The 21,774-nt window shown below is 41.6% G+C and overlaps 1 non-coding gene across 1 annotated transcript; it reads right to left on the bottom strand.

Moving 5' to 3' along the window:
- Positions 1-20,074: 20,074 nt before the first annotated feature.
- On the bottom strand, positions 20,075-20,183 carry LOC132225433 (small Cajal body-specific RNA 11). The gene has a single exon (XR_009450932.1). It is a non-coding gene; the product is annotated as a small Cajal body-specific RNA 11 (non-coding RNA).
- Positions 20,184-21,774: the final 1,591 nt, after the last annotated feature.

Raw genomic sequence — 21,774 nt, 5'->3', positions numbered from 1 at the left:
GAAGCTCAACATCACTCATCATCAGAGAACTACAAACCAAAACAATGAAATAGTAGTTTTTGTCTATCATTCTGGCTAAGATAAAAAAGTTTGCCATACAACATTATCACCAGGTTGTGAGAAACAGGCATTTTCTTTTTAAAAAAATAAGTAATTAATTATTTTAAATTTTCTTTTTCAATTGCAGTTTACATTCAATATTATTTTGTATTTTTAGATATACTGCATAGTGGTTATACAATAACTAGAGGCCCAGTGCACGAAATTCATGCACAGGTGGGGGGGGGTTGTCCCTCAGCTCAGCCTGCACCCTCAGGGATCGGACCAAAACCGGCAGTCAGACATCCCTCTCACAATCTGGGACTGCTGGCTCCTAACCACTCGCCTGCCTGCCTGCCTGATTGCCCCTAACCACTCTGCCTGCCAACCTGACAGCTCCCTAATCACTCCCCTGCTGGCCTGGGTGACACCTAACTGCTCCCCTGCCAGCATGATCATCCCTAACTTCTCTCCCCTGCTGGCCCGATCGCCTCCAACTACCCTCCCCTGCCAGCCCAATCTCCCCCAACTGCCTTCCTCTGCAGTGTTGAGGGGACTGGGGGACTCTGGCTGGATGAGGTGGGGCTGAGGGGACTGGGCGCCACAATCTTGTGAGGGCGTGAGAGTCAATTAGCATATCCTCTCTTTATTGGCTGTGGGTGCCACCATCTTGTGAGGGTGTGATGGTCAATTAGCATATTCCCTCTTTATTAGATAGGATATGTTTCACAAAGTGTTCCCTCAATATTTCAAGTACCCACTGGCACCATACATAGTTACTGTATTTCCTGTGCTGTACTTTACATCCCAGTGACTATTTTGTAACTGCCAATTTGTACCTCCATCTTTTTTACCCAGCCTCCAATTCCCTCCCCTGTGGCAACCATCAGTCTGTTCTCTGTCTTTATGTGTCTGTCTCTATTTTATTTGTCAGTTTATTTTGTTTTTTAGCTTCCACATATAAGTGAAATCATATGGTATTTGTCTTTCTCTGATTGACTTATTTCACTTAGCATAATACCCTCTAGGTCCATCCATGCTGTTGCAAAGGGTAAGATTTCATTCTTTTTTATTGTATAGTAATATTCCATTGTATATATGTAGCACCACTATTTTTATTGTCTCATCTATTGATGGGCACCTGGTTTGCTCCCATGTCTTGGCTATTGTAAATAACACTATGATGAATATAGGGGTGCATATATTATTTTGAATTAGTGTTTTAGGTTTCTTTGGATATATACCCAGAAGTAGAATTGCCGGGTTATAAGGCAGTTCCATTTTTAATTTGTTTGAGGAACCTCCATACTGCTTTCCACAGTGACTGCACCAATCTGCATTCCCACTAACAGTGTATGAGGGTTCCCTTTTCTCCACATCCTTGCCAACACTCATTGTTTGTTGATTTATTGATAGGCATTCTGACAGGTGTGAGGTGATATTTCATTGTGGTTTAAATTTGCATTTCTCTGATGATTATTGAAACTGAACATCTTTTCATATGTCTATTAGAGAGTTTCTATTGCAGGTCCTCTGCCCATGTTTTAAGTGGATTGTTTGTTTTTTTGGTGTTGAGTTGCATGGGTTCATTATAGATTTTGGATATTAACCCCTTATTGAATGTATCATTGGCAAATATGTTCACCCATTCAGTGGGTTGTCTTTTCATTTTGTTGATGGTTTCCTATGCTGTGCAAAACCTTTTTAGTTTGATGTAGTCCCATTTGTTTATTTTTTCTTTGTTTCCCTTGCCTGAGGAGATATGTCAGAAAAATACTGCTAAGAGAAATGTCAGAGATTTTACTGTCTATGTTTTCTTCTGGGAGTTTTATGCTTTTGAGTCTTGTATTCATCTTTAATCCATTTTGAGTTTATTCTTATATAAGGTGTAAGAATGTGGTCTAGTTTCATTTTTTGCATGCATCTATACAATTTTCCCACCACCATTTGTTGAATAGATTGTCTTTACTCCATTGTATGTTCTTGCCTTTTTGGTCAAGTATTAATTGACCATAAAGGCATGGGTTTATTTCTAGGCTCTATATTCTATTCCACTGATCTATATGTCCGTTTAAATGCCAGTACCATGCTGTTTATTTTTGTTTGTTGTTGTTGTTGTTTTGCCTTTGCCAAAATAAGATCTTATTTTGAAAGTCATTTGAAAGACACTAAGACTCAACAGATGTAGATTCCAAATTCATATTCTGTCCAACCCCCACCAATGGTCTCTGTAATGCCAAAACTTGCTTTCTTTGGTAATTCCTACTTTTATCTTCCTGGAGAAGAGGTATTTTCCCATAAACCATCTTCATTTTTTTGTAGGGCAGAGCATTATTTCAACACAACCTAGCACCCACCCCTCTGATTCTTAGACAAAAGCTTCCCCAGGAGAAGCGCTTCGAAAGTCCAAACTCTGCCTGGTACTCGGATCCCCCTGCAGGACTGAACTCAGCAGGGCAGGGCCACAGTAGTGAAAAGGCAGGCCAAGTGATTCAACAGGGGGCACCTGCTCTGTGTTTGAAGTGGGGAAGAATGGTCCCCTTTCCAAAGGTACACAGCTCAATTACTGTCTGAGTCTCCACCAAGGGATTCTCCAGAAAAAAAGCACTGCAAAGGTCCTTGCTGGGTGCAGTCAGCTGACCCCTGTACAGGACGCTAGCTCAGCAGAGTGATGTCTCTAGCAGTTGCACTCCCCAGGCTGGTGCTGTAACAATAGGAGTGCTCAACCCTGAGAAGGAGACATCTGAGTCTCTAGCAGACTCCCTCCTCTCCTGGGTGGACTGAATCCCTACTGATTTTACCACCAGATGCCATGCAGGCTCCTCTTCCTGTCTTTGTTGCTCTGGGTTGGGGATCCCTACAAGGGATTGAGACCCCACACTTCTGGGAGAGAAGGTTTTCCATCAGAGTTATCCCTCCAGCTTCTCAGCCACCATCTGTGGGAGTGGCCAGCTATTTCTGCATCTCTACCCTTCTTATCAGTCTCTCTGTGGCATCTTTTGTAAATCCTTGGTTATAACATTTCATTTCAGTTGACCTTTAGTTGGTCATTCAGTTTGATTGCTTTATAATTTAACTGTAAATCAGGTTTGGCTCCAGGAGAAGGTGAGTGTAGCTTGCACCTACTCTATAGCCATCTTGGACTCCAAAATTTAATTTATTAAGGCACAGAGTCAAAGAATGTCACAGCTGGTAGGAAATTACTAGGTTAAGTAATCCAACAACTAATTTTGGGCAAACTCAGGCTCAGGAAGGGGCAGTTAATTCGCTAAAGTCACAACTTGTTTGACCCAGAAGCATTTTTTTGCAAGATATTTTTTAGAACCCTGCAGAATTAGTTAAATCTATTATAGGCATATTGTTGAAGACTCAATGTCCTCTACATGACATCCCCACGTGAGAAATTTTAGAACTAAGTGCCAGAAAAAATTTGTTTATCCTGAGGAACTGCTTTGCTTTTATTCCTCACGGACAATACAAATCTAGTAAATGATCATGTGGAAACATGATAATTTTGCTTTGGCTTCCAGGCTGTTCAAAGCCAAATTTGCAGCTCAAACTTTATTAACCATGTAGGACTTTATGGCTTGAATATCTATGTCCTACTTCTGGCTTTTTCCACACTGCCCTCCCTTGGTCTAGATTTTTAGTTAATATTTTTTATATGTAAGGTGTTGATTGTATTATTGTAAGTTACCTCAAACCCTTTGTGGTATGAAGAGGGATATAGACATGTAAAGAGAAGAATCCTATATTACTTGACCTCAGTGGAAAAGCATTGAGTTTGAAATAGCTTCTAGTCTAAGCTTTGTTATTTTAACAGACTTGTTAGACCCTCATTTGCCTTTGATCAGCTTGGATATTGCAATCTCTGGTATGATTCAGAAGACAGTCTTTATTAAAGAATAGAGGTATCTGAAACCTGTGTAATAATTGTCTTTGACTTATACAAGGTGTTTTGGGGGAACTGGACTCTAAGAGATTCAGGCTGATTTAAAAGAAACGTTTAACTCAATTCTGGATAGGAAACAAGGATTAGATTAAGTTTTAAAATTACTGAGAAAAATAGTACTGAAAGTAAAATTTCCTCACTTATTTGATTTTATTTACATTTTTTTTAATTTTAAAAAATTATCATACAGTAAAATTTACTTTTTGGGAAGTGCACAGTTCTATGAATTTAATCATTTCCCCAGAAAACTCCCCATCAAAGTCATGCTCTCCTCCCACCCATAAGCCTTGATTTTATTTAAAAATATTCTCCCCAATAATTTAAGAGAATAGATTAAGAAAATTGATTTGATTGACCCATTCACTTGAGAGTTCTTATCATATACTCACAACTGTGGTAGGTTCTGCAGACTATATAAGGAGTATCATAAGTAGACCAAGGCTTTTAGGATGTTACAGTATGGTTGGCAAGATCAGCCTAATACATTGGAAGCAATTAGAGCACCATATAACACACTGTACAAGCAACTGCTAAATTGGCATAGATCAGAGGATGGAAAAGCATCTGTCTAGGATAGACTATATGCTTCTGCAACTGAATGACACATGATTCATATGTGTCTATATCTTTCTGTGTGAGTAGAGATTGGAATGTATTTAGAAATGTAAAGAGTTAAGTTTAATCTCTGAAAGTGATATATTAGTTTAAACAGATGAAAGGAATCACATGCTTGTGAGAATATTTACAAAAGTCTTCAGGATCTATAATCAAGGAAGTCTACCTAAGTACAAAAAATTATTTTACTTTTCTAAGATGTGGAGAGACATATGACAGCCAAATGGCTCTGCTCTGTGTCCAGAGAAATTGAACAAAGCTGACATCCAGATATCTATTGCAGAAATCTGACTAGAATTTTCCATTATGAATACAGTGCATGTAAATTCTGAACATATGGTTCCCATCAGTGATCTATGAGGAGGTGATGGAATGTAGGTTGGGGAAGACAAGAGGAAGGCCAAGTCTCCAACTCTGAAGTGAGGGGCAGCTGGACACCATATGTGTGTGTTTAGACTTGGAGCCAGCTTTATGTCGAGGGAGTAGGCAGTTACCCAAGCCTCATGATTTGTAGGGTGTGGGGAAAGGATGTTTCTTTGCCAAATTCTTTCCCTACAGGCAGGCCCCAAGTGCTGAACTTTCCATTAGAGAAAGAAACAAAATATTGTGTGTTTTGGAGCTCTTCTTAAAAATATAGGGAGCTGGATGGGGAGGGACACCAACACATGAAGCTGGAAAGCGTTATCAGAGATCTGCTGTGGGGCAGTTTATCTAATTAGCTTAGCAGAATGGGGTGAGGGGAAGAAAAGTATGACCTGTGGGATAGGGTAGATCTCTCTCTCTCTGTGTATGTATGTATATATGTATGTGTATATATCTGTGTACATGTGTGTGCATTCTGGGAATCAGTGTGTTTGCAAAAAGCTGGCCGCATGAAGGTTAGAATGGTAGAATTTAGTGCACAGGTATACAGCTCATTGGTGTCTGCAATGGTTTACTCTCCAAGGTGTCAGGCATCTCTAGTATCGGTAGGTATACAGCTTAACTGCAGCGATTTGCTAAGAATTAGTCAGGAAGATGGTCCTGTGAGGCATCTTGGCCTTAATATGTCAAAGAAGTTTCTTAAACACCCCCAGCCAGCCCCCACAAAAGTGGGGGCAAAGTCAGAAGTGTGAAGCCCATGACGTGAATGGAGAGATTCGTTGTTACAGAAATTATCACTTCTCTAGAAATAACCTAGATATTTAGCTTAGAAGCAGGGAGGTCTGGTGTGTGTGATGAGTGCCACAAACCCTACCCTTCCTAAGCAAATGAAGTGACATGGAAAGCACAGCTTTCTGATAGAGTCCTCTGTACCTTACACAGTAGGAATGATCCTGCCTCAAAATCCTGAAAACTGACCTACTATCCCAAACAAAATTCCCTCTAGGGTCCTCTTTCCAAGCTTTTTTGTTTGTTTTTTTTTGTTAATCCTCACCAGAGGATATTTTTCCATTGATTTTTAGAGAGAGTGGAAGAGAGAGGGAAAGACAGAAATGTCAATGTGAGAGAAACACATCAATTGGTTGCCTCCTGCAGGAGCCCCGACCAGGGCCCGAGCCAGGGAGAGCCTGCAACCAAGGTATGTGCCCTTGACCAGAATCCAGCCCAGGATCTTTTGGTTCATAGCCCAATGCTCTATCCACTGAGCCAAACTGACTAGGGCCCAAGACATTTTTATCAGTCAGTGCAACCTCACTAAGCTGGGAAAACACATAAAGCTCCTTTTTCTTTTGAACTTAAAGGAAAATGTATGCCAAGAAGCTATGAAGATGGGCAGGATGTCATTAAATGTTGGACTCAACTATTTGAAATGTATAAGTAAAATCACTCTGGAGGCTGTCAAACCCTCAGAATACAGAAGAAGCATTGGACCTACAAAGAAGGAGCTTTGTGGAACTTAAAATCTAGGGCCAAACCTACTGCCATATTCATTGACACCTCTTTGACATAAAATGGTTAATTTATCATCTCACATTCCCATCTTGCTTTGGTAATTCTACAACTGAACCGTTTGTATTCAGAAAAAAAAAAAGTATTTTTCAGATTGGTTTTTGGTAAAGAAAATCAACAAAACCCCATGTGGGTGTGGTGTTGGCTTTTCTGAGTTCAGTGTTGGATGGAAAATTCAGATTACTTCTCAGCTTGAGTCATCTGAAAAAATTGGATTTTCTCATTTGCAGGTGGAAATTTTAATGTGCCCATTAATTTCTTCAGATGATGACATTTAAAGGCGAAAGTGATAATGGTGCTGGGAAGCTGTAGCTGGGGATCTTTATGGTATTGGGCAGAGAGCTACTGCTGCAGTTGTGTGAATTTGCTTTGTCAAAGGCAGAAGCTAGGGTTCCGGTATGGGTTCCCTGTAGATTGATAATGAAAATTTCTCATTACTGTTTGTGGTCACTTGATGTATTAGAAATTCATAAATAGAATTCTTGGGACCTGAGACCTTCCTTCTGCCATACAATTGGGGTAACATTGGGGTGGTATCTAGGGATGGGGACCACACCAGCTTTCTCAGTAGCCTCTTCCATTTCCAGGAAAGTCAAGAAACTATTTCCAACCATGTCTCTCCTACTTGAATTTTGCCCATATCTCCTTGGTCAGTGTTTCATTTACATTGATGACGACTACTTAGCAATATCCTCATCAAATCCTTTCACAGACTATTGGACCATACTCTCAAGTCTTCTCTAGGCGAAATAATTTTTTTCTTTTTAAAAATACGTTTTTATTTGCTTTATTGTTGTTATTTATTTGTTTTTTGCTTAGAAGTTTGAGAAAAGCTGCCAGGATTCACAGTGTTTTAACTAGAGGGAATTTACTTTATTTCACTCAAAGAGCAGCACTTCTGCCTGGGAAATATCAAACCTCAACGCCTGGCTACACCAGACATCTATAGTTCTTTGCCCAATCACCCTCTTTTTAAAAAAAATCTTTATTGTTGAGAGCATTACAGATTCCCCCCCGCCCACTTTTTCCCCCTTGCCCTCCACCACCCAGTTCCCGCCCTGCCCCAGGCCTTCAACACCCTACAAAATGTGTTTTTTAAATAGATTTTTAGAAATAGAGGAAGGGAAAGGGAGAGAGAGAAAAAAATCAATTGGCTGCCTCCCACACAGCCAGAAACTCCTGGATGTGTGTATGTGCCTTGATTGAGAATCGAACCAGTGACCTCTCAATGCACATGATGATGCTCACCCAACTGAGCCACACCAGCCAGGGCCTAAATAAATTTCTGTAGTGACAGTATAGGCTTTTCTTCCTTCCTTCCTTCCTTCCTTCCTTCCTTCCTTCCTTCTTTCCTTTCCTTTCCTTTCCTTTCCTTTCCTTTCCTTTCCTTTCCTTTCCTTTCCCTTTTCCTTTCCCTTTCCCTTTCCCTTTCCCTTTCCCTTTCCCTTTCCCTTTCCCTTTCCCTTTCCCTTTCTTTCTTTCTTTCTTTCTTTCTTTCTTTCTTTCTTTCTTTCTTTCTTTCTTCCTTCCTTCCTTCCTTCCTTCCTTCCTTCCTTCCTTCCTTCCTTCCTTCCTTCCTTCCTTCCTTTCTTTCTTTCTTTCTTTCTTTCTTTCTTTCTTTCTTTCTTTCTTTCTTTCTTTCTCTCTCTCTCTCTCTCTCTCTCTCTCTCTCTCTCTCTCTCTCTCTCTTTCTTTCTTTCTTTCTTTGTTTCTTTCTTTCTTTCTTACTTTCTTTTTCTGGTTTAAGATTTATTAACTCACTAACATGGGAACCAGTAAGATGGTGAAGCTGGTTCTAAGAGCACTTTAAGCTTTTGTTTGTTTTTTTGGTTAATCCTCATCTGAGGATATTTTTCCATTGATTTTTAGAAAGAGTGGAAGGGAGAGGGAGAGACAGAGAGAAACATTGATGTAAGAGAGACATATAAATTGGTTGCCTCGTGCATGCACCCTGACCAGGGCTGGGGAACCTGCAATCGAGGTATGTGCCCTTGACTGGAATCAAACCCTGTGCCCTTGACTGGAATCAAACCCAGGACCCTTCAGTCCGTGGGCCGATGCTCTATCCACTGAGCCAAACCAGATTGGGCTGGGCTTTTCTTAATTTACTCCAGAATAAACGGGTCTTTAGGCTTTCTCCTTTTATAACAATGACTAGAGGCCCAGTGCACGAATTCATGCACCAGTGGGGTCCCTTGGCCTGGCCTGCTGGATCAGGCCAAAACCGGCTTTCTGAATCCCCCGAGGGGTCCCAGATTGCAAAAGGGCATAGGCCAGGCTGAGGGACCCCACTGGTGCATGATTGGGGCCAGAGAGGGATGTGGGAGGTTGGCCAGCCGGGGAGGTACTGCGGGAGGCCTCCAGGGCATGTCCAACCCATCTCGTTCAGTCCCAATTGGCTGGACCCCAGCAGCAAGCTAACCTACCAGTTGGAGCGTCTGCCCCCTGGTGGTCAGTGCACATCATAGTGACTGGTCAACCAGTCGACTGTTCCCTGGTGGTCAGTGCACATCATAGCTAGCGGTTGAGCGGCCTTAGCATATCATTAGCATATTACACTTTGATTGGTTGAATAGATGACTAGACGACTGGACACTTAGCATATTAGGCTTTTATTATATAAGATAGTTAATAATCATAATTATTTTTTTAAAAAAGTTAAGATTTCTTAAGTGTTTACTAATTGCCAGGCAGTGTGCTAAGGATTTTACATGTATTACTTCATTTTATCCTCCCAATAAGCCAACAGGGGTAGAAATTATTTTGCCATTTTAAAGATAGGTAAACTGAAACTGAGGTTTGATTTGCCCAAGTTGACACTGTTAGTTTAACCCTTTCTATGATGCTCTATAGCTGCTTAAATTATTAAGACTACTCTGGTTTACTTGTATGTTTATTTTTCAAATATATATTTACTAGAGGCCTGGTGCACAAAAATTTGTGCACTCGGAAGGGTCCCTCAGCCTGGCCTGTGCCCTCTCGCAGTCTGGGACCCCTTGGCGAATGACCACCTGCTGGCTTAGGCCTGCTCCCTGGGGGATTGGGCCTAAGCTGGCAGTCAGACATCCCTCTGGCAGCCCAGGAGCCCTCAGGGGATGTCCACTTGCCAGTGGGGAGCAGGCCTAGCTGCAGTTGGACATCCTTAGAGCTGCTGAGGAGGCAGGAGAGGCTCCCACCACCACCGCTGTATTGGCAGCCGTCAGCCTGGCTTGTGGCTGAGCAGAGCTCCCCCTGTGGGAGCACACTGAACACCAGGGGGCAGCTCCTGCATCAAGCGTCTGCCCCCTGGTGGTCAGTGTGTGTCATAGTGACCATTGATTCCCAGTCTCTCTGCTGTTAGGGTCAATTTGCATATTACCCTTTTATGATATAGGATAGAGGCCTAGTGCATGGATGGGGGCCAGCTGGTTTGCCCTGAAGGGTGTCCTGGATCAGGGTGGGGGTCCCGCTGGGGTGCCTGGCCAGCCTGGGTGAGTGGCTGATGGCTGTTTGCAAGCTGGCCACAGCCCCTTCAGGGTGGGGGTCCCCATTGGTGTGCCTGACCAGCCTGGGTGAGGGGCTGATGGCTGTTTGCAGACTGGCCAAGCCCCCAGCAGGGACCCTTACCCCATGAGGGTGTGGCCAACCTGGGTGAAGGGCTGATGGCTATTTGCAGGCTGGCCACAGCCCCCAGCCACCCAAGCTCCCAGTGGAGGCTGGCTGGAAGCAGGTATCAGGGGTTTATTTAGCTTCTATAATTGAAACTTTGTTGCCTTTTGCGGAGACCACAGCCAGCCAGAGCAGGCGGGAAGCTTGGCTTCCTCCATCGCCAGGGCAACCAAGCCTCCTCCTTGCTCCAACTTCATGGCTGCCGGCCGCCATCTTGGTTGGGTTAATTTGCATATAGTCGCTCTGATTGGCTGGTGGGCGTGGCTTGGACGTAGCAAAGGTACTGTCAATTAGCATCTTTGTCTTTTATTAGTGTAGATGTGTAAATGCACATATACATTTATATGTATAATACATAGTGTATATATAAATGTGAATATATATATATGATTGAGGGTAAATTTGCTAAATATGTGCTCTGCCACTTTGTGCCATGCTGAGGTGTTAATACTTTTTAAAGGAAAGAGTAGCTGACCTTCATCTGTACTGAAATTATTCCCTTAGGAATATTCCATTTCTCATTTCCATTAATAAGCTGCCTTGAAGAACAAATTAGTTCTATGAAGGATGCTACATTAAGTTTCAAAGTGCTAAAGCCCAAGGAATTTTAATATTTTAACCTTTATTCTATTCACATGTGTCATAGTTGGTAAAATTTTACAGCAGTCCCTACTCTGTGCATTGCCTCCCAGTCCTAGGGGCTGTCTGGTGGTAACTAAGAGGAACCATTGCATATCCCCAGTGAATGGACTGTAGGTCACTTTGCAGGTTTTTATGGTCTGGTAGGAGGAACAAGCATAAGCCTACATTGTAGGTGAAAACATACCAGGTTGCACATGGTATTTGTGCTCTGAGTACATTTCCAGAGTTGCTTTTGGTCCTTGGAGGATTGAGGAATGCAGACAGCAAAGTGTGCACTTTCAGGGAATTCAGTCATGTCTGGGAAGTCAGGGAATCAGGATAAGTTAAGGCATTTGGTTTAGAATTTAAAGGAAAAGACCCAAGGAGGAGTAGAGGAGTTCTAAAGTGGAATTCATTCGTTTTGTATTGGAATTAAATTGCTGGTCACAGATTGGCACTGTTTGGTGCCATGTTAGGCTGGGTTAGAAGCAAGAGCAGCAACTCTTGGATCCTAAGCCTGGCCTTGCCACTTTGTAGGTGTGTAACCTTGGGAAAGTTAAGTCTTCCCTCTGGGCCTCAGTTTCCTTGCTTATAAAGTGGGGATGAGACTATATATACCCCATAGGCTTTTTGTGCTGGTGAAACAGGTTAGTAAATGGGAGACTGATTTGAGTCTATAAAGAGCATTAGAATTGTTAGTTGTTATTAATAATTATATTTTATATTTTATTTTTATTTTTTTATAATATATATATATTTTATTGATTTCAGAGAGGAAGGAAGAGGGAGAGAGAGAGATAGAAACATCAATGATGAGAGAGAATCATTGATGGCTGCATCCTGCAAGCCCCCTACTGGGGATTGAGCCTGCAATCTGGGCATGTGCCCTTGACTGGAATCAAACCTGGGACCTTTCAGTCTGCAGGCTGACACTCTATCCACTGAGCCAAACTGTCTAGGGCAATAATTATATTTGAGATGTGTTGTATTATATATGATACTAGAGGTCCGATGCATGAATTTGTGCACCAGTGGGGTCCCTTGGCCTGGCCTGTGGGATCGGGCTGTATCCAGCTCTCCAACATCCCCTGAGGGGTCCCAGATTGCAAAAGGGCACAGACCAGGCTGAGGGACCCCACTGGTGCACAATTGGGGCTGGGAAGGGATGCGGGAGGTTGGCCAGCTGGAGAGGGACTGCGGGAGTGTTCTAGGGTGTGTCTGGCCTATCTTGCTGAGTCCCAATCATCTGGAACCCAGCAGCAAGCTAACCTACCGGTTGACTGTCTGCCCCCTGGTGGTCAGTGAATGTCATAGTGAGCGGTTGAGTGGCCTTAGCATATCATTAGCATATTACGCTTTGATTGGTTGAAAGGACGACTGGACACTTAGCATATTAGGCTTTTATTATATAGGATTTCTTTGTTTATTAGCTTTAATTTCTCAGGAATGTCTTTTACTTTCCCAAGTATGTCTCACAGTATAGAATTGAAAATATTATTTTAGCACCTGATAGTATTAAGTTTAGCCACTGATCCAATTTTGTCTTAGCTACTCTTTCAGCCTACTTCTGAGCAGATTTAGGATTGCCTTCCCCTGGTTGAGGACACTGTGTGAGCTTCTCCACTCTCTTAATTAAATGCTCTCCCTATCCCCACCTACTCATTTGGCTTCCAAGTTTATGGCTTGCACTTAATCAGTAACCTAGGCCAAAGGAGTGGGTGTATGGACCCCCTGAGGGTGTGCAAGATGATCTGTTTTGGAGTGGGGAAATCATTAAAATTTATATTCACTTTTTCTTGAAAAAATAATGAAATTAAGCCTTACCAATGTTTAATCTTTGGATTGACACTGCCCACTCATTTGGATATCTGGGTTTGATGTGTCATGTATGTCATTAATGCCCTGAAGGCAGAATGAGTGTTTCAAAATCCAAAGTGGTTCTCATAAGTGGCTTCTCTTGTTTTTGCTTTCAGTATATTGCAACATTCTGTGGTTTGCCTGTGCAGGGAGTAGGTTATGGCTTATATAAGCTTCAATAATAGGACCTTTTCAATACTTTGTATGGAGACTGGCCATGGAAAATCTTTTTTTAAAAATATATTTTATTGATTTTTTACAGAGAGGAAGGGAGAAGGATAGAGAGTTAGAAACATTGATGAGAGAGAAACATCGATAAGCTGCCTCCTGCACACTCCCTACTGGGGATGTGCCCTCAACTAAGGTACATGCCCTTGACCAGAATCGAACCTGAGACCCTTGAGTCCGCAGATTGATGCTCTATCCACTGAGCCAAACTGGTTAGGGCTGGAAAATCTTTTATACCACCCAGAGGGTTCACTAGTTATCTTGAGGAAAAGATTTTAAGAATTGTTGAACTTAGAGATAACTTACACTCTTCTCTTTTAAACAAAGATGGGTATTCCAAATTTGCTGACTTTTCACTTGCTAAGTAGTTGGCAATAGTATGATACCCAGAAGATATTACTAAAAAAAGGACTTACTCTATCCTTTCAAGGTGAATTTTCATGAGTGAAAAGTAGCTGCTTAAAACAATGTATTTTAAAAACAGATACTGGAAAATGTTTCTATCTTTTATGTGGTTTTGTTGCTTTGTCACCTAAGAAACACCTCTGGTATGTGCATGATTTTTTTTTAATTGGATAAAATATTTCTAACCCATTTAAAACTCTTCCATATAAAAAATTTTAGTAAAATTTGAACCCATTTGTTCAAAATGTTGATACCATGCCTGCTAATTAGTTTGCAGGCATAACTGAGTGATCTCAGGAAATTTGAAACCAGTCCTTCAAATGGATGTATCATAAGATTTTAAAAGTTAAGGAACCATGTTAAATCATATTGCTCTCATTTAATAAATTATGCTGAATAATACTTTTTAGCGAGAACAACATTTATTTCGTACTATTAATAAAAAAATATAAAGTCTTGCCCTGGCCGCTGTGGCTCAGTTGGTTGAGCATCGTTCTGTGCACCAAAAGGTCACTGATTTGATTCCTGATCAGAGCACATGCACTGATTTTGGGCTGGATTCTGATAGGGGGTGTGCAGGAGGCAGCTGATCAATGTTTCTCTCTCTCCCTCTGTCTCTAAAATCAATAAAAACTTTAAAAATTAAGTCTTATATTAAATACTGCTGATTTTCTTATCCTTTTAAAATTAATATTTTTTGTGGTTTTTCATAATGTATACAATATATTTGTATAGTTGTAACATGTGTATGTAAATTTATATTTACCTTTACTTGGAATGTGTGCTTTTAAAAATTAATTGTATTAAAAATTTGGCCTGGCCGGTGTGGCTAAGTGATTGAGCATTGACCTATGAGCCAGGAGGTCACAGATTGATTCTCAGTCAGGACACATGCCTGGTTGCAGGCCTGACCCCAAGTACAGGGTGTGCAGGAGGCAGCTGATCAATGATTCTCTCATCATTGATTTTTTTTATCTCTCTCTCCCTCTCCCTTCCTCTCTGAAATCAATAAAAATATATATTTAAAAAAATTTAGAGGCCACTGAACTAAACTACCTACTTTCTCTAGGCACTTGGTAGTGACTATAACCTTGAATTGTCTGCCCCAGCTCTTAAAAAGAGCCTGGCTGAGAAAACTGATATTTAAGTAAGGGACATGCCCCCCACTTCTGTGGGTGTTATGTGTTCTACTCTTGGCTCAAGTTAGAAGGGCTACATATCTAATAGGTCTAAAGTTGGGTCAAGGTTAAAGAGTAGAGCTGGAAAGCTACTAGAGAAGGAGTGCGGGTCAATACCCGGTGAGGGAGGAATGAAATACAGTATGGGGGGATTAATATTTTGTACACTCTCCATCTCCAGATTGATCTACCATGAGTCCTCAGAAAAATCATCTTAAGATAGTACTCTATAGCACATTTCATTCTCCTTATGAACCTTTCTCCAGCCACATAGGCACACAAGACCACAGAGGAATGAGAAGTGTCGAGCCATGTTATCTCGTATTGTTGCTTAATAGTTTTATACAAGTAAGCCCTGGATAATGGGATGGTAGTTAAAAGCAAGAACATCAGATACGCCTTAATTTGAATCCTGCTTCCAATGGTTGCTTGCTGACTCTGTGACCTAGGGCAAGTAATTTAACCATTTTGGGGGGTTAATTGAATTTTTAAAAATCTTAGTGTGTTTTTTTTTCCATCCACAAAATGAGGATACTAATACCTGCCTGAGGATTAAAGTCATATAAATTCATGGAAAGCATTTAGCAAGGAATCTGGCATATAGCAGGTCACTCAATAACAATAGCATTATCCACTTTGTCACTTTCTGATGGTTGGGACCATGCTAGATGCTTTATGCTTCTTTCTTATACCTACAGTGCCTAACACAGAGATAAGCATATACGAGGTATTCAGTACTTGTTGAACTGAATAGAATTAGTGGGAAAGGCAAATCCGGACAAGACTGATAGAGGAATCTAGCACAGCTCAAGATTAGAGACTTTCAACCAATTTACTTCCTTCTCCCTGCTAACAATAACTTACTCTGGAAAGGCATTTTGAATTTTTCTTACCTAAAATCTGTTGCAATAATTCTTTTTGAATACTTATGTTTTAGACTTTTAGGAGATAAATAATAATCTTTCCATTTCTATCAGTGGTTATTACTTTCCTCTATCAGTGAAGTTTGACTCTGTCTTCTCCTTCATCTCTAATAGGACAATGCTAGCAATATAATTATGCTTCTTTCTGCATAAACACTATTCAAAAATGACTCTCCCCCCCCTCCCCCGTCTGCCATTGAAGCTCAAGCTCCTGAACCTGGCACTGAAGGTCTGGCATTTAACTTGACCTTATCTGACTTATCCAAATCCTACCCTGCCACCTGCTCCAGCCAGATGGGTCTTACCATTGGGCCTAAGCACTAGGCACAACTCAAACTCTTAGCTTTTCTTTTGTTAGGTTAGGATCTCCCATTTCCAAATGTGAGAATTTATCTAGCTACTAAATGTCTCATTGAATTCTTCTACAATGCTCACTAGCTATATTGTTCATTTGTATTCTTAGGTAAGTGTCATATGTGTGTGTTTGTCTTCCACAAATGAGATCTGAGCCACATGAAAGCAGACAATTACCCCCATGGTGCCATGTATTCTACAGAGCACATAGTAAGTGATTAATTAAGATGAAAGAACCACGAAAGTGCTTTGTAAACCTAAATATAAGGGATCATCAAAATTCATTCATACATATAATAATAATAATAATTTATGGAACACCTGCTGTTCTGGATAACTAAGATGGATCTAAAGAATGTGTATTTTTTAGGGACTCTCAAAAATTCCTGGGGGAGTAGAGTTTGGTTAAAGAATAGATTTTCTGCAGTTCAGTGGGATGAATGCTTAGATTTGGTCAGTAAAGTATTGTGTGACCTCATGGATCTGTGAAATCAGAGATATTTAGGTTGTAAGAGTTCTAAACAAAAGAAAGAATGAGCCCATCAGAAGGGATTTGTTAATATCTGCATTGCTCATCATTATATCTTAGTGCCTAGAAAACAGAGTCTGGCATATAGAAGGATCTTAATGATCACTGTTGAATGAATAAAGGTGAGATTTCTGGGAAATTGAGTTTACTCTGGGTATGATGACACAGTAAGGTTCCTGGGATCAAAAGCCTGAAGGTGAGACAATGGTAAATTTGCAAGGTTACTGTTGCCCGAAAAGGGTTCTTGGAAAATACCCAGCCAGGCTCCCCAAAAGCCCCCAATCTGTCTTTTTCTACTTGAAAATTCCTAAAAAGCACATTTTGGCAGTACTAATACCCTTTCTTCTTTTCTGAAAGCTGAAGTAACTTTGTGCCGTAGCCGGTTTGGCTCAGTGGATAGAGCGTCGGCCTGTGGACTGAAGGGTCCCAGTTTCGGTTCCGGTCAAGGGCGTGTGCCTTGGTTGCGGGCACATCCCCAGTGGGAGGTGTGCAGGAGGCGGCTGATGGATGTTTCTCTCTCATCGATGTTTCTAGCTCTCTGTCTCTCTCCCTTCCTCTCTGTAATAAATCAATAAAATATATATTTAAAGTAACTTTGTGCATTTTCCATACATAATTAAAACACTGAATCTTAGTTTATCTTCTTTTCCATATCTGGCCTACATTCACTGTGTTACATTTTGTAAATACCACTCTGTAACAACCTACATTAGTCAGTCTGCATCTTTTACTTGTGGTATTTGACACTTAAGTTTTCAGTTAGCCGCCTTCTTCACTTTTATCATTTTCATAGTAAACCACACCAAACCCTGAGAAACCAGTTGATCATCCTGTCACTCCAGAAAGCAGATAATTTGGAAGTTGTTTTAAAATAAATATAAAAACCTCAATCCTAATGTGGGCTTGAACAACTTGAGTACCAATAACTATTGCTGTTTTTGCTTCTCAGTCTACAGATGGAAAGTTCCTCAAATGATCTGAGAAGCATTTTCATTCCACTCTTCAGAGCCAAATCATCTGATTTGTGTGCTGAGTTCAAAAAAACACTGCTGCATATTTTCCCTAAGGAGCAAGCCAGAGAGAGGGAATCTGAAAAATCACAGTAGGTTTTAGGTGAGAACTTCCAGAACATCCTTGAAAATAAAGGCTACATGAGATTTAAAAAAATACTGTTCTCTAGCCGTTGCCTCTGTGTTTTCTCTCTTATATTAAACGGCAATGGAGGTCAAATGCCATTTGCCTCTCTGTTCCTTCATGACCTAATTTGGGTACTATTGCCTTCACTTCAGCCTTTTAAGCTGCTGTTCTGTGAAAGCAAGCATAGTTGAGGATTACAGGATGCATTTACTAGGATATCTCAGCATCAGTCCTGTTATTAACCATGGGAACAAGCACTGTGGCCTGCATTCTTCCCTGATTGCTCCTCCTTTGGCTCTTGTCATGTTGAATTCCTGGTTCCTTTATTACTCAGCTTATAGGGTTCTTCTTCCAAGAGGCCTACCCTGACCATCCCATCTAATGTAGCTAGCATTTCCCCCAGCCTATTCACTCTCTGTATCATATTCCTCTAATTTCTTTCATAGCAATTTACCACTGTCTGAAATAATCTAGTGTGTTTACTTGTTTATCTTCCCCCCTTACCTTTTCATTAGAGTGTAACCTCTATGCAGGCAGGAACCATGTCTGTCTTGTTCAGCTGCTGTATATGCCCAATACTTAGTCTGGTGCATTCTAGGTGATCAGGAGCTATTTGTTCAATGAACAAATGAGGAGGACAGAGGGCAATAAGGCTAATGCAGGGCTCCACAATGTTCCTTCTTCCTGAAATGTACAGCCACATAACAGAAATTCGCCAAGATCTGTCAAGCTCACTGACCTCTACCCACATCTGCTGATTCATGTGGGTGCAAATGATATAATCAAAATAGACTGAACTGGCTCTTTAGTGATTTTAAAGTTGGATGTGAAACTTGAAGGGCATTGCGAGTACAGGTTGCATTTTTATTTCTTTCATAGGGTGAAAGCGATGACTTTGGCAGAGAATGGAAGACACAGGAAATTAACAGTTCACCACGTTCATAATGTTGTAAAGCATCTAATTTTCTGGACTATGCCTCACAGTAGTAGAGCAATGGGTTGTTAGTTAAGGATGAAATTTATCTCGTGAAGACAGACAAAAATATGTTTCTCAGGAGACTCACGAGCCTCATCAGGAGTGGAAGATTGCCAGATTGGACAAAAACAAACAGACCAAAATCCAGGATATCTAGTTAAATTTGACTTTTAGATAAAAAATGAATAATTTCTTAACAGCAGTATGTCCCAGGCATTTGGTGTCCTGAATTTCATCTGGCAACCCCACAAGAGTGTTTTCATCTAATTCTCGTCACTCTGTATCACTCACAAGGATTTTATAAGAGCTCTGTCTGATGGCTTGTTGACGTCTAGAGATAATATGCCTGTGGCAACATTTCAAAAACCCTACTCCATGAAACAAAAGGGTCCCACAAGAGGTGAATATACCTTGATAAATGCTCAAATAATGTTTTCAGAATAAACTATGTCCTTTATTAGAAAACCATAGTGTGTATTAGGATATTAAAAGTGCTGAGGAAGACATGCACATACACACTATCCCCCAAATTTGCTTCCATTTTGAGGCTTCATACTCTCTAGCTGAATTATTTCTCCTTGGAACTCCCATTCTCACCTCAGGTGACCAGTCTGGCCGAACATTTTGGCTCTAAGATTGAATTGAGTTCTATATTGGCTGGCTTTCATATTTCCCTCTAGAGGCAAAGAATGCAGAAAGCTGAGATTTGAGTCCCAAAGAAAAATTGTGTAGTCTTGCTGAGGGCCTCACTGCCTTCCTCAGCTGTGTGAGCACACCCAGAGCTGTTCAGGAGCCTTCTAAGGCTTTGTGGTCCTACCTACGTAAGTGCCCAGCTTAGATGAAACCCCATATGGGAAGTGTTCACTGTTTTAGATATATTTTGTTGTCATGGTTTTAAAAGTAGAGTATAACAATCTCAGTGTGGAAAAAATAGTTTTTCATAGAAATTAATGTTATTCATATAAGTCATTTTCTTTCTTTTTTTCTTTTTTGTTACTCCTCACCCAAGGACATTTTTTCCATTAATTTTCAGAGAGTGGAAGAGAAGGGGAGAGACACATTGATCGGTTGCCTCCTGCATGCAACCTGAGCACAGGATTGAGCCTGCAACCGATGTACATGCTCTTGACTGGAATTGAACCTGGGACCCTTCAGTCCGCAGGCCAATGCTCTAATCCAGTGGTTCTCAACCTTCCTAATGCCGCGACCCTTTAATACAGTTCCTCATGTTGTGGTGACCCCCAATTTCATTGTTATAAATTGAACATAATTAAAGCATAGTGATTAATCACAAAAACAATATGTAATTATATATGTGTTTTCTGATGGTCTTAGGCGACCCCTGTGAAAGGGTTGTTTGACCCCCAAAGGGGTCGCGACCCACAGGTTGAGAACAGCTGCTCTAACCATTGAGCAACTGGCTAGGGTTCATATGTAATTTTCTTTTTTAAAAATTTTTATTATTTAAATATATTTTTATTGATTTCAGAGTGGAAGGGAAAGGGAGCGAGAGAGAGAAACATCAATGATGAGAGAGAATCATTGATCGGCTGCCTCCTGCACCCCCCACATTGGGAATTGAGCCTACAACCTGGGCATGTGCCCTTGACCAGAATCGAATCTGGAGCCCTTTAGTCTGCAGGCTGATGCTCTATCCACTGAACCACCTTTTTTTTTTTAATTGTCTTCTTGTGCCTTTAAGAGCCAGCTCTATACTCAGGATGACCCTCCTAAACTGAGAGGGAGGTTGTTGTGTGTCCTGCCAGTGTAATTTTCTAGGTTAAGTCAAGAAAGCATCTTCTTCAAAGATAAACTTAACGACATTTGCTTCATAAATAACATCATTCCTCACTGTCCTCCGTGAGTGCTCTAGCCTCTGACATTCAATAGAGAGACAAAGAAATCAAACATGCCTACCTAACCTTTATGAAAATATTTGAAACTAGAGGCCCAGTGCATGAAATTCATGCACTGAGTGGGTGTCCCTCAGCCCAGCCTGCCCCCTCTCTGGGAGCCCTCAGGGGATGTCTGGGAGCTCTCAGGGGATGTCCTACTGACAGCTTAGGCCGGCTCCCCATGGCACCTCAGAGCACGCCCCTCTGGGCGGGTCTGTGGGTCTGTTGGGGGCCTTGCTCCTAAGGCAGGCAGTGTAGTTGCCTGCCCGTGAACCCCTCCCGGGAGTGGCCTTGGAGCTGGGCAGTGCTGCACTCTGGCCAGGGGCCTTGCTCCCAGGGCAGGAAGGCTCCCAGGGCAGGCGGTGTGGCATGCCTGCCCATGAACCCCCAGCGGGAGTAGCCTCAGACCTGGGTGGCACCGGGGCTGGGTGTGGGCTCCTAGCTGCACCACAGCCGCTGGGAGCCCGCCCCCAGCCCTGTGTGGGGGCGTGCTCTGAGCTGGTGGTGATGTCCTGGCTTAATTTGCATATTTCTCTCTTATTATATAGCATTTTTAATTCTCACCTGAGGATGTTTTTAAAATTGATTTTTAGAGAGAGAAACATCCATGTCACAGAGAAATACCAGTAGGCTGCCTCTGCACCTGCTGACCCACCGGGATCTAACCTAAACCTAAGTATGTGCCCTAACCTAGAATCCAACAGGAAATCCTTTGGTGTACAGGTTGAGACTCCAACCAATTGAGCCACCTGGCCGGGGTAGATTTGAAAAATTTTTAAAAATGTATCTTCAGGCCCTGGCTGGTGTGGATCAGTAGTTAGAGTGTCCTCCCACACACCAAAAGACCATGGGTTTGATTCCAGGTGAGGGCACATACACAGGTTGTGGGTTCCATCCCTGTCGGATTGCTTGGGCAACTGATCAATGTTTCTCTTTCTCTTTCCCTCTCCCTTCCTGTCTCTCTAGAATCAATGAAAAAAAAACATATCCTTAGAGGAAGACTTAAAAAGAAAAAAAAATGCTGGTTTGGTTCAGTGGGTATTGCTTCTGCAGGCGGACTGAAGGGTACCGGGTGGATTCTGATCAAGGGCACGTACCTGGGTTGCAGGCTCAATCCCGGGCCCTGGTCAGGGATTCAGCAGGAGGCAACCAACTGAAGTCTCTCCCATTCGTTTCTGTCTTTCTCCCTCCCTTCCACTCTCTCTAAAAAAAAAAAAAAAAAAAAAAAAAAATCAATGCAAAAATGTCCTCAGGTGAGGATTAACCCAAACAAACAAACAAACAAACAAATACCCATCCCCAGTGTGATTATTGAAGGAGCATGTGAAGTATTTGTTGAATGAGCGGGAAGGGATGGGACTTTGCTTTCTAACCGTTTTAGCAACTCTGCAAGCCAGAGGGTTTACTTTTTATTTTAATTTTTATTGATTGATTACTTTAGAGAGAGGAAGGGAGCGAGAGACACCAGTGTGTTGTTCCGCTTAC

Source organism: Myotis daubentonii, chromosome X (assembly GCF_963259705.1).
Source record: "Myotis daubentonii chromosome X, mMyoDau2.1, whole genome shotgun sequence".
Taxonomy (NCBI): domain Eukaryota; kingdom Metazoa; phylum Chordata; class Mammalia; order Chiroptera; family Vespertilionidae; genus Myotis; species Myotis daubentonii.
Note: the sequence above shows the minus strand (reverse complement) of the source record. Positions and strands in the feature narration are given on the sequence as shown.